The 14354-nt window shown below is 40.7% G+C and overlaps 1 protein-coding gene across 4 annotated transcripts in view; it reads right to left on the bottom strand.

Moving 5' to 3' along the window:
- The window catches only part of LOC110978747 (high affinity 3',5'-cyclic-AMP phosphodiesterase 7A-like), an 89887-nt gene that overhangs the window by 37669 nt on the left and 37864 nt on the right, over positions 1 to 14354 (bottom strand). The window lies entirely within an intron of this gene.

Genomic DNA, 14354 nt, shown 5'->3' with positions numbered 1-14354 from the left:
ATAAAGCCATGCATTCATAGTGCCACAGCACTGTATGGTACATTGTCTTATCTATTGTATCTTATGGCTTCACAGAACAATAAAGTCATGTCCTCTGACAAGCGACAGTGCTGAGTACTACATTTTACTACAAATAGTAATTTGTAGTATTATGTAGGGTTAGGGTTAATACATGTACAAGGAAATCTACTTTGATGGCGTCTCCCTATTGCAGGGGTGAGATTGGAGGAAATCGAAATATCTACGAAGTAATCAGGGTCTATGATTTGTGTTGGTGTAAAGGTAGATGTACCCCTTGAAATACAGTCTTCTAGTGTTCCATGTCAACTTTTACATGTAAAAACACCATAATGGTAAACCGTGGTTTTACAGATTTTGAAGAGACTGTTTGGAAAAATCTCCAAATCCTGAAAAACTTGACGACAAAAATCCTGAAATCAGGAAAAAGCCTGACAAATCTCACCCTGCCACTGTGGAACAAGTACGTGTACATTGTACACACAGTACACATGGACCTAAATCTGAATCTTGATGGCATTTTTCTATATAGACGTCTTGAGTCTCAAGCTCTCGCAGAGTACTGGGCTTACATATGTACCGGTATACAGTACATGTACATGGATACATACGTGTTCATCTTCAACACTTCTTACAACCTTGGCAAAAGACGCAACCCTTGCAAATTTACTATAAATTTTCAATTCTAAGCAGCTGGTAACAGCCAAATGTCTCTGCAGAGGAATACATGCGAAAGTATACATCAGCCAATGTCCATAGGCAAGACACTTTATTCGTACTGCTCTTTTGTCTCCATAAGGCAACACACACACCGTATCACAGTAAACTTGCCTGACTAACTGGCACAGGACCGAGTCCACTGCAGCGGCGGCAGAATGATTTTCAAAGGGGAGAAGTTGTTAGACTATCGGGCATCAGCATTAATAGGCCTATCCACTGAGCCCCCACCCCATTATATAGCCTAGGCCCTGCAAAATGTGTGTGAGGGGGGGGGAATGCCCCGTAGTCGAAAAAGTAGGGAGGCAACTGGTCACCCTGCCCCCCCTTGCTTCCGCTGCCAGTGGTCCATAGGCAGTCCACTACAGTCTACCACAGTGTATGTACTGGTTTCACCGTACCAATGAATGCTGCATTAAATGTTGCTTTAATCCCCGAAACCAGACTACCGGTAGTGTAACCAGTATCTAGCATATACACTGTACCGGTACATGTACATGAATGTAATATGCATGCTTGGCCAAATGAGGCTTTCCAATGAGTGAACAATACGTGTGGGGTGAAATACATGTCTGGTCAAACTAAGGGGCGCGTAGAAATTGACACAATTTGTTGCACGTACCGTACCGTGTACACTGCACCTTCTGGTACATGAAAATCATTTTTCAAACAGAATTTAGACTGAATGTTTGTGGCGCATCAAAAGATGAGGAACTGCTGTACAGTATTTCACTTGTTAATCCCAGCACACTGCAACCGACAAAACAGCGTCCCCGCAACAAGCTCTTGGTGGCTCACTTGAAAGTCAATTGTCCTGCCAAGAAGCTTTAAAAGAACACAAACAGGTTGGAAAAAAACAACCCACCGCCCAGCACTTCTTGGCAAAGAAAGCAATCTCAAGATGTGCATAAATTGTTCATTACAAAGGAAAAACGAAGCCTTGATTCACATCCGTCAATCCTCTTTTCCCGATAAAGCTCTATCCTTAAGGACACCATGATTGACCTCTTCGTTCCTGCCTGCTCCCCGACAGTCCATTTTCGGCGACGAGAAATGTCGGGTGTTTTTCCACAAATCCATCTCCCGCCGAGACGGCCACTGCTGGATATCTCCGAGAAAACTTCAACAGGGGTTTGGAAAGGTTCAACGTTGCGGGGGCTTCGAGAGCAATCACACACTCCGGCGGCCGAGAGGAGAGAAAACCTGACTGACGAGGGGCTTTCAGCCCACTCAGAAGTGTGGCGCGGGGTTTGCATTTCAGCATGGCAGACCGAAGATGAGTAGCGATCGGAAACTTTGCTATGAAGCACGGCTTGGCATGATGTGTTGACTTTGCACACTATAAAGCGCACGATGACAGCCAATGACAGCTGTTTGAAATTATTCACAATACTCTCTCTCCATAAAATACTGCTTATCTTTAGCAGGAAAAAAAAAATTCCTAAAAAGATGGCATATATACATGTACATCGGCATCATTGACACATGTACATGAACATGTAGGAAGCAGATACGTGTTTTTTGTCATGGTTGATTTGTTGGTTTTGTATAAATTTATATCGACTCAGAGATAGAATGGCCATTGAGACGACAGAGTGTGACGACTGCGATGTGCTCTCTGACTTAATACACTGAATTATCCAAACAAACGGAAGGTGTTTATTGCCTTTTTCTGGACAGCACTAAAAGCCCGTGTCAGGGAAGGGACAGGAGCTGCAATAAATGCTCCAATTACCTACAACATCATAGTGTCAGCAGTAATTGTACTTCAGCTGGTTTAAAGTCATTAGAGAAATGGCGGCAGGTACTCTGAATAATTCAAACACAGATGCAATGTACGTAAATTAAACACCCCAGACATCTACGGTACATGTAGGCAACAATTCTTTTCTCAGATGTACTCTCTTCAAGAGCAAATTTATCTTCTATTCCGGTGTACTGGTACATACATGTACATGTGACATCCAAGCGCAATGAAAACTCTCTCCGTTTTTCTGGACATTGGGGGGGTCTCTGTGATGTCATTCAGGGAAGACACTGTTCATGTTCTTCTGTTCAATCTGTGCATCCAAAATCTCAACGAAAACGATTCTGTGAAAGGGTGTTTCCCTTTGCAATAAATGGAAGTTGATGGTATTCAAGTGTCGGCCATCTTGACTTGAGAGTGAGGTTAACCTTTTCAGTCTGGGAACCTGAGTAACAATAGCAGCAATGATTGAACGAAATACAAATATGCATTACCATCTCATGCTACATGTAGCTTATGTTTCATTCAATATTTTAATAATTCAAAAAAATTTGTTATAAATCTAAATATTTTAGACGATATTAAAAAAAGTGAAAGTGAGGCTTCTACTAGAATAGTCTGGTACGACCCCATTAAACTGATTAGATTGATTATTATGGGTTCGAAATAGATGTAGGTCCAAAATGGCTTCCCCAGGGTCTTTTGGCGTTAGCATAACGACCAAAATGAACCCAAAATTCTTTTTGAGATACCGGTAGCAAAGCCACAAATAAAGGCAAATTTTACAATTTTTACAATGACAAAACCCGTCCGACTTAATCTGCTGGTTTGACTGCTCAGACAAGAGGGACTTTGATCAGGTTTTGACAAAGTGGGGGGAAGAAAATTGACACAAGTGCTTAAATAAGATGAGTGGACGTTGGCCAGTGGAACGTTGTGAGCAGCCTACAGTAGACAGATGCTCTTAGTTTAACCATGCTCATTTGTTTAGTTCTAATATTTCCCATATCGGCATTGTTATCTTTTTTTCCCAGGTTCCAAGCTGGAAATGGAGTCGTGCCCTTTGTTAACTGCGCATGCAGAGTAATAAGCTGCTTCAAACGTCTGGAGGAACCAGAGGAAAAACTGTGGAAGTTGCTGATTGATAAAAATCTGGCTCAGATAATGTTGGGGGGTGTGCGAGTTTGTTTCTGCATTCAATTGGGGACCCTGAACAATAGAGGACAATAAGGTCCCCGATTGACAGAGGGTCCCCGATTGACAACTGTGTACAAAACATATGGGTGGTGGACAATAAGGTCCCCGATTGACAGAGGGTCCCCGATTGACAACTGTGTACAAAACATATGGGTGGTCTTCTAAAAAAGTTAAAGTACAAACAAAAGAGGAACAATAGGGGGTCCCCAGCTGCAGGCAAAAACACACTGATATACACTGATATGTTACTGTGTAAACTCTGTACATGTACATGTTTTCTGCTGTCTAAGAAGGAATGAGGTTGTTTTCTTCTTGTAACTTGTGCATTTTCTTGATTACCAGACTATTACAGAGACCTGATTTCCAGGTTCTAATTGAAGACTTCATGTACTTCCCTCCCCATGGTAATCCAAGATCCATTTCTCAAATGAGAGTCCATCAAGCAAGCCTGCATGGCCGCAGCTCTGGTTTCTTACTTTCAGTTGTAAAAAGATCCTGCATGTAAACAGATTGATGCGTGCGGTTCCAGAACGGGCTATTCACAATGGTGCACCTCCAAGAGTTTGCAACGCGTTGACCAATCCCAATGCATGAAATCTGTTGACCCTTTCCAAGTACGCACTGCGTTGACAGATTTCGTGCACTGTGATTGGTCAACATGTTACAAACTCTTGGAGGCGCACTGTTGTGAAACGCCTGTGTTGTGTTTTATGGTACACTGTAGTTTCATATTTGAGGGAAGAACCTCCGCTCTTTTGAGGCCAGTGTTTAACATTATAAAAGGTTTCTGTGTATTCTCAATTGGGCAACATGCATCATGGGAGCCCAATTACTGTATAATGTCTACATGCATGCATCAATCTTCTCTCTCCCTGCCATGAAAGTCAGAGTACCGTGACAAGAAGGACCAAATGAGAACTTCCATATCCAGGGATGTGAGGGCTGAAGGGTGCCGTCTGTTTGCCAGTCTGGGTCCGATGGTACTTGAAATTTTCCGGACCGTGCAGACTATTCAACATACATGTAAAGGGAGGTCTGGAGGGGGTCATGTGATTTTACATGTAGAAGCTAGAGACTTGATGATCAAACAAATTCTGACGATTAATATCGTCTTCAAAATTTGGTGATGAAAACCACATGGGTGATTTCCAGTGACATGACATGTACCCGTATGTAATATAAAAGAGACTGACACTGTCTCTTTTTCCACAATTTGCAGGACTGAATATCAGTTATCAGCTACAGTATTTCAAGAAAACAGGTGAAACTCAAGAACACCTAAAGATGGCTGTAGGCTTTGTGGCATCAAAACAACATTCACCAAGGAGACAGAGTTTTACTTGTACATTCAAATTTTGATCCATATTTCGGTCCGAGTGTGAAGCAATCTGTCTGCTTCTTAGATGGATTTTTCAATCACTATGTCATTACCTCCATCACATTTTTGACGAAAATTCAAATCACTGTCATCAATTGATGAAAATGCACAGACTACCTTAGGAGACAAATTTTTAAGACGATTCTCCATTATGATGTGCCTTCAAAGTCTTGTTTCTTGTTACAATGGAGTAAACAGAGACTAGTCAATAATACCTTGAACAGGTAAAGGTAAAAGTATTTGTCAATTTTTCTGTCATTAATACTTCAAAAACTTTTTAAAAAAAGTATCAAAATTTTATACAGACAGGAAACACCCTATGACTCTGGGCTAGAAGTGAAAAACTCTTCTTTTGTTTCAAATATCCCCAGAACCCACAAGTATGTCGCTGCCACAAAGACAGGGATACAACAGATCTGTGAAATGCCACTTGTGTAATTCACTGATGACACGTTTTAAATTTTTACGGCAATAAAGAGTGCCAAGGCATGTTAAACCATGGGCCATGCTTGTTGGCTAATGGGTATTGATTAACTTCCGAGCAGGCGAGAGCAACAGCGAGGGGCCTGCCCCCTTTTTTTATCTGAGTGAGTGGCCCCAACTCAATTTGACGGCATCGCCATGAGCCACGACACTCTCTGTGTGGTTTTTCAAGGTAGCCCTCCGCTCAATAGCACACTTCAACATTCAAGAATTTGCTGCGAATGTCCAATCATGTTCGATTGGGTCCCTGGGCAACGGCACAGCATTTGAAGTGGAAACGTGTGTCAACTGAGACAAGTTCCCCTGACCTTGTCTTAACATTCTCCTCATACACATGTACAGGTACATGTGAAAAGACAGGCTATGACCCAACAATGGCGATGACAACTACATGTACACGTAACTCCGAGTCGCCCTGGAAACAAACCTGGCACTGTTTAAAAATGCAAAGGTGGTTGCATGAAGACTGAGGAGTTCATTAACGCAATGCTAATGCACGTACACAACACTGGTACCAACCAACAGCGTGACAAATAAATCCTCAATCTTGACTGACGAATGCTGCCGGAAGCTACCACAGTGATGCCAAATGCAGAAACACTTAAAATGAATAAATTTGTTAATCTGATTTCGAAAGATCTGCTCCAGACAAGGGGCTCTGCGACAGGTTGCAAGCAATGGGACATTCAAACACTGAGGACTGAAAATACATGTAAATATAATCTGACATACCAGAACGTACACTGTATTTACAATTGAATACATCTATATGTACCTAATTGAAAATAGGGCCCAATTCCAACAAAACCTTTTTTAGTTCAAAAGAAAAAAATGAATAATTTTTTAACGCATTGCAAAAGAAATCAATTAACTCTCCTCCGCCAAAATGGTGAAGTTGGTCCTTTCCTATAATGAGGTATTCAAATGTACATGTACTGGTACCGTACATTTGTGAACAGTAAACATGTTTAAACGTTTAATTGGCTAATGCCTTGTTCCCGTCATTGTTGTCGTAAAACAAGACAGGTTTGCTGCACATCACTGAATGCTCCATGTACATCAAACGGTTGCTTAACGAATTGAAAAATGTACAAGTTAAATTTCCTTGTATGCGATTGAGTGCATGCACCTGGTAACCAGAAGCCTTTAAACGAACAAGGAAACAAATTTTTCTTAGAACCATTTTTTGTGTATTTCTGTATTCATCTTCCATGTATGAAGACATGATTTCTGGATGAGTGAGGGCGCTTTTGCTTTGATGTAAATCCAGGAAGACATGGTTCAGGTTGCATGTTTTCATGTTCAAATTGTGAATCCCAAATTTGCTATCTGGGAACATTTCTGTGAAAAGGAATTTTGCTGGATTATTGCCATATTTTACAAAGCAATAAATTGCCAAAGAAAATAAGATCTGCCATAGCAGTGGTTAAAAAAATCTTGAAATTTTCTGTGCACAAATCAGTGCAACATTGAGATTCAGTGCCTTGGATGACATCATATTTCTGCTCATGAATATGCAAGTATGTATTAGCATAAAACCAAAAAAGCGTCAAAATCTGGGTTAAAATTGTAAAACAAAAATTTAAATTGAAGTTAATTGAAACCCAAAGATGCAATTTCAAGGGTTTTTCGTAAAATTTATAAAAACTATTTCTACTTCCTGGTTCCTTTAATGCCCTGAAAATAAGAAATTGACAGACGTTTACATGTTCAAAGAAAAACTGACTGGCATAGTGCTAATGCAAGGTCTCATTTATATGCTGCATGTACATGTACATGTAGGCTGGAGTTCTGTTGAAAATGCTTCGCACAATTTGTACAAAATTGTGCTGAAACATTAGACACAGCTCCATGTACATGTACGATTGCAAGTAGCTGGCAACCCCCTACGTACGGTACTAGCGCGTAGATAAAGACAAAGAAAAATGGATGTCATCTGACAATCCATTGAGCCAAGCCAAAGTTTGGCAAATGCAAAGGTCATCTTGATGTCTCTTCAACGTCCAAAGGGGTACTCTCCCATGATTCTGCGAGGGGTCCGTCTGCTTCCACAGCTTTCAGAAAGAGAGAAAAAATCCTTCTGGACAGCCTGTGATTGTAAAGGGATGAAAATACGCGGAAACGCTATCTCCATACACAGCTTGAACTTTCCGGCGCGATATCACCGGGGTTTAGAGTTTCGGTGTGTATTCCCATGAAAAATTCTTATCTGATGCACATATCAAATATGCTCCCTGGGTACCGAGGGGCTTTCTCCCGATGCTTCTAACGGGATGCTGGATCAACAGATCCCGCAAATATTTCCGAGGCGATTTCTAGTGATTTCCCACCCTCTCTTGTCGAAGTCGACATCAAGCAGCACACATGTACCAGGTACATGAATTTTCAAAGAGAGTGCTGCGTATTTCCTTTAATCCATGGCACAAATCGCAGAAAGATTTAATTTGTGATACATAATACACATTTTCAATTCACCCATTTTGTAGGCTGGAAATCGACAGAGCATGAACATGTATGTATGTGTACATGTAACAAAAATCCAACTCAACCATTCCACTCAAATTTACCCCACACCTGCCACATCCACATACACTGTACAAACTGTACATGTACAATTGCACATGTAAATTTTGTGTCTCTCAAACTCAGAATTGACGCTTATGATTTTGAAAATTTGGAATAACTGCACGAAGACAGTCATTTCTGTACTTAAGCACACAAAACAACACTGATTAACAGGTTATTAGACAGTTACGACATTAAAAACATCCTTACAATCACTTGATGTGTGCGCACAACAAACTGGTATGACACCACTGAAAAAAAACTTCTTGATTAAAAAAAAAAGACTCAATTTCAAATCATTTTTCTTCACCCGCACTGCACGTTTGTCAATTGACATGATATGTTTGCCACATGTACATGTACTGTATGTTAGGAAAACTCCATCCAATGCTGAGTGCACATGATCAATTTCAGTGTAACGGACATGACATCGAACAGTTTTTATAATTCAAATCATCGCACAGTTGAATTGGCAGTCTCCAAACAATTTTCGTTGAGTTTACTGGGCACATGTAAATATCAGTGACATACACGTTAAATTTCACACGATTTTATTAAACGGCTGTAGAGAAAATGCACTCATTGTGAGCGTAACGGACATGACTGACGTGAACATTTTCACGGAATTGCCCATACTTAAACAAATATACCAATACAAACACTAATACTGCATGTTGACAGATTATTGATTCCTAACAGGGAAAGACAAGGGATCATGTATTATGTACATATAATGCTTATTATTGCTACAATTTTAACAATACACTGTACTTTGTGCGCCAACCACTCACCACACTTGGAAGTTTTGCCAACTTTTATGTCAATATAGATATATGAAACAGGTTTATTGAGTTTTATTATTACTCTCTGTCCCTGAAGCATATTAAAATGATAGATTGCAGGATTAATTTATAAGTACCTCCTCTGCATGTATGCTTACAGGATAAAGGTAAACACCATGCATATTTTGCAAAGACACAATTGATCTGATGGGTGCTACTTGACGAATATATCCATTCTTTGTATAGGCCCTACAAATTCATAAATTATTTATTTGATTTGATGCTGAAACATTTATTTCAACGCTGTCATTCTTTACGATGTAACCAAACACGTTCCCATTACTTAAGTCCTGAATATATCTGGCCATTAAATTGAGTAACATCAAATAGGATTATACATTTGATAAATTACATCTACCTGACAACATTTACCGTATGTAGGTTTAAGGTATAAAGCAGGAACACTTTTGTACCCAGTCTACAGACAGACAACAACCCCACAATCTAACATACATGTACTGTGGAACAGACAAATGAAGAACAAGACAAAAGAAACAAGTGTGAATCATCTCTCACAATGCGTCTTTCTCAAGCTTACCGCTTTGTGCCAGTGAGCAGATACATACCAGAAGCTGTTTACGTTTGTACTTGCTCTCAACAGTCACTTTGGAGGTATAATATTAACCTGTTCAATTTTTATTTCGAAGCTTCGAAGATTGGTTGGTGATAAACAAATGTGGACTTCTGTTACTTGAAATAACGTTTACTGGTCTGTTTATTCACAGCCATGACACACATACCGTACATGTACGTACATACTATGATCATCATATTTTGGGCAAAAAAGTATCGGTGCAAATTGATAAGAACAAGATTCTCTGAAAAAGCATGTTTCTCTCCACACGCACATCTCTGTAAAAATAACTTCAGAGGCACATCTTAATTTGTACCCAAATATATTTTTACAATCTCAAATATGAGACTGATTTGATATACATGTATTTACAATCAAGCAATGTAGCCCACAACACACTTTTTTGGGGAATTCTGATCATTTCTGGCACCTGCTGCCTTGGGTGCTCTGACCTGACCTTTAGGTCAAACTTGAGTAGACATCAATGAACCCCCCCAAAAAAACCAGTAGCAAACTAGCAATTGCACATCCTCAGGGTGTACTGGGGATCGATACCTTTGCAGGTGAACTGGTGAGGAAATACATACATGTATGTACTGTAGGCCAAAGAACTCAGAAAGGATTTCCCAACTTGGGAAATAAACATGTACAGTGAATATGTACATCTATGTACCAGTGCATGTTGTAAATGGACTTGGTACATTGAGTCCAAAAGACCTTTTCACTTGCATTTCATAGCTCTGTTTTGACACCTTTCCCTGTTTTGCACACATGTACATGTATGAAGGTGGACATTTGTACATGTGCATGTACAAGTACATGTACATGAAAACCGGTACATTGTACATGTGTGCACAGCACAATGCTAAACTAAATGGCTTGAAAAAAATAAGAGATATACTGTGCGTGTATATATTTACATGTGTACCAGAATTGTTTGAGATTTTCTTTAGCAGACACCGGCATGCTACCGTAGAAGCCTTATTTATGCAGGAAGACACTGGTACATGCAGAGTGTACAATGTGACAAAATGCAGAAAGCACATCACAAGCCTGTCTGTGGTTTCGCCAAATGAACTTCTCCGGGGAAACTGAAATGAATACCAACTTCACACTCAGGCTCTCTCAAAATCAGTTGACTCCAACCCTCCCATATGGGTGCCATATTTCAAAATCAACTGTATTGATTGGGAGTATTTTTGCAGGATTGAGACACTAGTTACACTCGGCTTGATGCACCTTGAAAGTTGACAAACCCAAAACCAAGCAAGGTACGGTACGAGTAGACTGTACATGTATCACTGATGTCCTGCAAAGGGGAGGTTTTTCCGAGGGTTCAGACTCAGTTCAACCAAGAACAGCTTCCATAGCCAGGTACCGTAGTTGGAGTTAACAAGGGCCGGACTGAAATGTTGACTTTTTCAGGCCTTGAACCTGAAACCTTTTTAGTGCTTCATGCACAGTATATCAAGTCGTTGTAGTTTGGGATGGACACCATGGTGATCTACAGAGACCCTGGCCATGCATGGCCCTCTCCCCTTCATATGAAATTATAAAGCCTTTTGGAAAAAAATGGAAGTCTTTCACAAGTGCATACATGTAGCTACATGTACATGTACAATCCTAGGTACATGTGTTGTTGGTGTCCACGTTTTAAATACATGTACAAATTTTTAAAAATGACGTCAACAAGTGGGGAGAATATACATAAAGTCATCCCGCTTTGTGTCAACTCCATAAAAAGACTTCTTAAGTTTGGCAAATGATCCCAAGTTTGCCAAGAGTTATCAGTATTCCACACTACTCTGTCCATTCATTAATGGTGTCCTTGTAACTCTGCGCTAACCTTACACACCCAGTGAGGACCTGTGAAAAAAAGATGTCCACATGATGCAAGAAGCAAAGACGTTCTGTGGACTTACCCATGTCCACTGGACATTTCCCCTTCTCTGAAAAAGAAGCTTAGAGGCATTTTAGGGTTAGGGTCATCTGTCGTAAAAGAAAAAATCTAGCTCGAAATAATTATTCCCAGTTCAAGGAAAGTGAGTATTTTCACCAAGTTTTCTCAACAGCATGAAAACAAAGGAATGGCCACACCAGCTACATGCATGTAACGTACCGGTACAGGTGAGTTTCTGCATTCAATTGGGGACCCTGAACAATAGAGGACAATAAGGTCCCCGATTGACAGAGGGTCCCCGATTGACAACTGTGTACAAAACATATGGGTGGTCTTCTAAAAAAGTTAAAGTACAAACAAAAGAGGAACAATAGGGGGTCCTCAGTTTGTGCACGCATCAGTTCTCCCAAGAGGAGAACTACATGCACAATGTGTATGTAAAAGTTCAGACCCCGCTCTAACAAGTCCAGGATTTGTCAATTGCAGTGCCGGCAGTTGGGAAATTTCCTTCAAGATTACTTTTTGAAGACAGGGCAGCCTCAAACCACAAATATGCATGCGAGGTGTTGCACATGAGAACAATCCTGGCTGCGTCGGGCTGAATCAGGCCGGATTGTATGGGGGGTGTCTTTTATCAGACGCTTGCAAAAGAGATCAAGCAAATATTACTATCATCCGTTTAATCTGCGCTTATGCAAAATGACCAGCACCTGTGTAACTGGCAGCCAGTCCCGTTGCCATTGGCAACAAATCCACCGGAGAACTGGATCGCAATTGTATCCCAGAATATGTTCACCGCATATTGCCATTAATTCAAAGCATATGTACGTACAGTACATGTAACTCACCCTATGCCTCAGTGACTTTACTGTGGGTGTCAGATAATTCGTTTGCACTGTAACATTTCAGACTAGACCATAAACGTGGCCATGCTAACATTTAATACATGTACCTGAGGGACAGTGAACAATAGATCACATCACAGCCAAGAGTCCCCTTGAGAAGTGATCACATGTGTGCATGTGTACTCCTGAGAGTCTGATGTACATGTAATCACCATGATCTGCCAGGGCAGGTGTGTACATAGTCGGTCTCCTTCTGATATCGTAATTAAAAAACAACATAACGGCGCGCAGGCCCTCAAAAGCTATATATCAGAGAATGACATCCAAACAACGGCTCAGATAATCATATGAAATGCAATATCCGGTATTGATCTGTGACTGATGATGTCCATGCCAAATGCTGACCAACTTATTAGTCGAAATATGTTTTTAGAAGACATGCACAGGCAGAAACAATCAACCCAAGTACTATCTGTGTAAAAAACCCTAAAACAGTACAATGCAACTCCTTCGAATGAAACAATGATTGACAATCCTGTTTTTTTTCTACAAAAAGGATGAGCTAGGAGAACTTTTATTCACAACCACACTGTCACATGTAGGCCTACATGTCACATGTATGTCCCAGGGCTGAGTCAATCCGAATAATTCACTATTCGAATATTCAACATTTAATTCAATCGAATATCCGAATATTCGGTCGTACCAACCAGCAGATTGTTGATGAACAAACTACACACAAAATCAGTTGCAATAACACACACAATTGTACATAATGATCAATATAATAGCTTCTCACATCTAGGAGTATCTCCAGCCATGATTTAACAAGATTTAAGAGATGAACAATACTTCTTGCCCTGTTGTAAATTTCTCATCCTTTTAAATTGTTTAACAAATAATTTACTTTTGGAATCATTGTAAGATTTCTGTCGCTTTCATTTTAATCTGCTTGAGACATGCCTCCATATGCAATTTTTCTCATTTAAAAACCAACGAAAATTTTCCCTTCCTTTTCATGAATTTTGCATTCGAATATTCAAATTCCAAAAATAATATTCAAATACTGATAATCAATTGAATATTCAGTTATTCAGATATCAGCACAGCCCTACCTCTCCCCCCCAAAATGGTAGTTTAAATTCTAATAGAGAGGGCAAATATTGGAAAGGGGGGGATAACATAACATCCCCCGCCCTTCCCTCTGGATACATGATAAATGTACAGTACATGTGCTGTGCATGAGCCTCCACATGCACCACTGTTGGCAGGCTTGAGCTGGAGCATAGCCCCAACAAGTGGGGTCAGTGCCCCTTGTATTCTTTGACCGGGACTTTAAGCTCCCCGTGGGTGGTGCAGGATACTTGTATTGATTTGTTCAGCTCTTTAAGGAAAAACTCAAGCAGAAACTGAAAAAAAGAGAATGGTTTGTTCAGTGGAAATTCTGTCCAACTTTGTAGTGTAAGGAATAAGTCACAAACACGGCTTGTCGACATGTATTAAGGCTGAGGAAACATGAACATATGTAGATTGAAAAATGTGCCCATTTACATGTACACTGTACCGTATATGATAAATAATGTGGACCAATCTCAGTTCCCTGGTACCCAATTCCCTGGTAACCCCAAGGAGTCATCCAAAACTTTCACCCAGCGGCAGTGCTGTCTCAGCTCGTACATGTCAAGCCACCCAAACTGGGTTATTACTCAGTAATGAACGTTAGAGTCCGCCAGAACTCCTTACTGAGCGCGACTCTACGTGCTCCACGGCCGCAGCTGCTTGGGCTGAAAAACCAAGCTGTCGTTAACTCCCCCAAGGCAAAGTCTTGGAAATTCAATACACGGTCAGCTCGATGAGAGGGAAGGGGGGGGAGGAGAGCAGGGGAGAAAAAAGGAACCAGTGCTCAGGAAACTTGGCGAGGAATGCCCCGAGTACTGAGTCAGATTAAAGCACGCCGTGACGATTTGCTTGTCGCCATGGTTCTATCCGGGGATGGAACCGGTGGCTCCGTTTCTCCTCGGTCTCCGGTGTGGAAACCGTATCTTCAATATGCCACTCAGATTGGAGATGGTGTTACATGTACTAAGG

Source organism: Acanthaster planci, linkage group LG18 (assembly GCF_054643075.1).
Source record: "Acanthaster planci isolate LZ-2023a linkage group LG18, COTS_SCS, whole genome shotgun sequence".
Lineage (NCBI taxonomy): Eukaryota > Metazoa > Echinodermata > Asteroidea > Valvatida > Acanthasteridae > Acanthaster > Acanthaster planci.
This window is presented reverse-complemented; position numbering and strand designations above follow the sequence as displayed.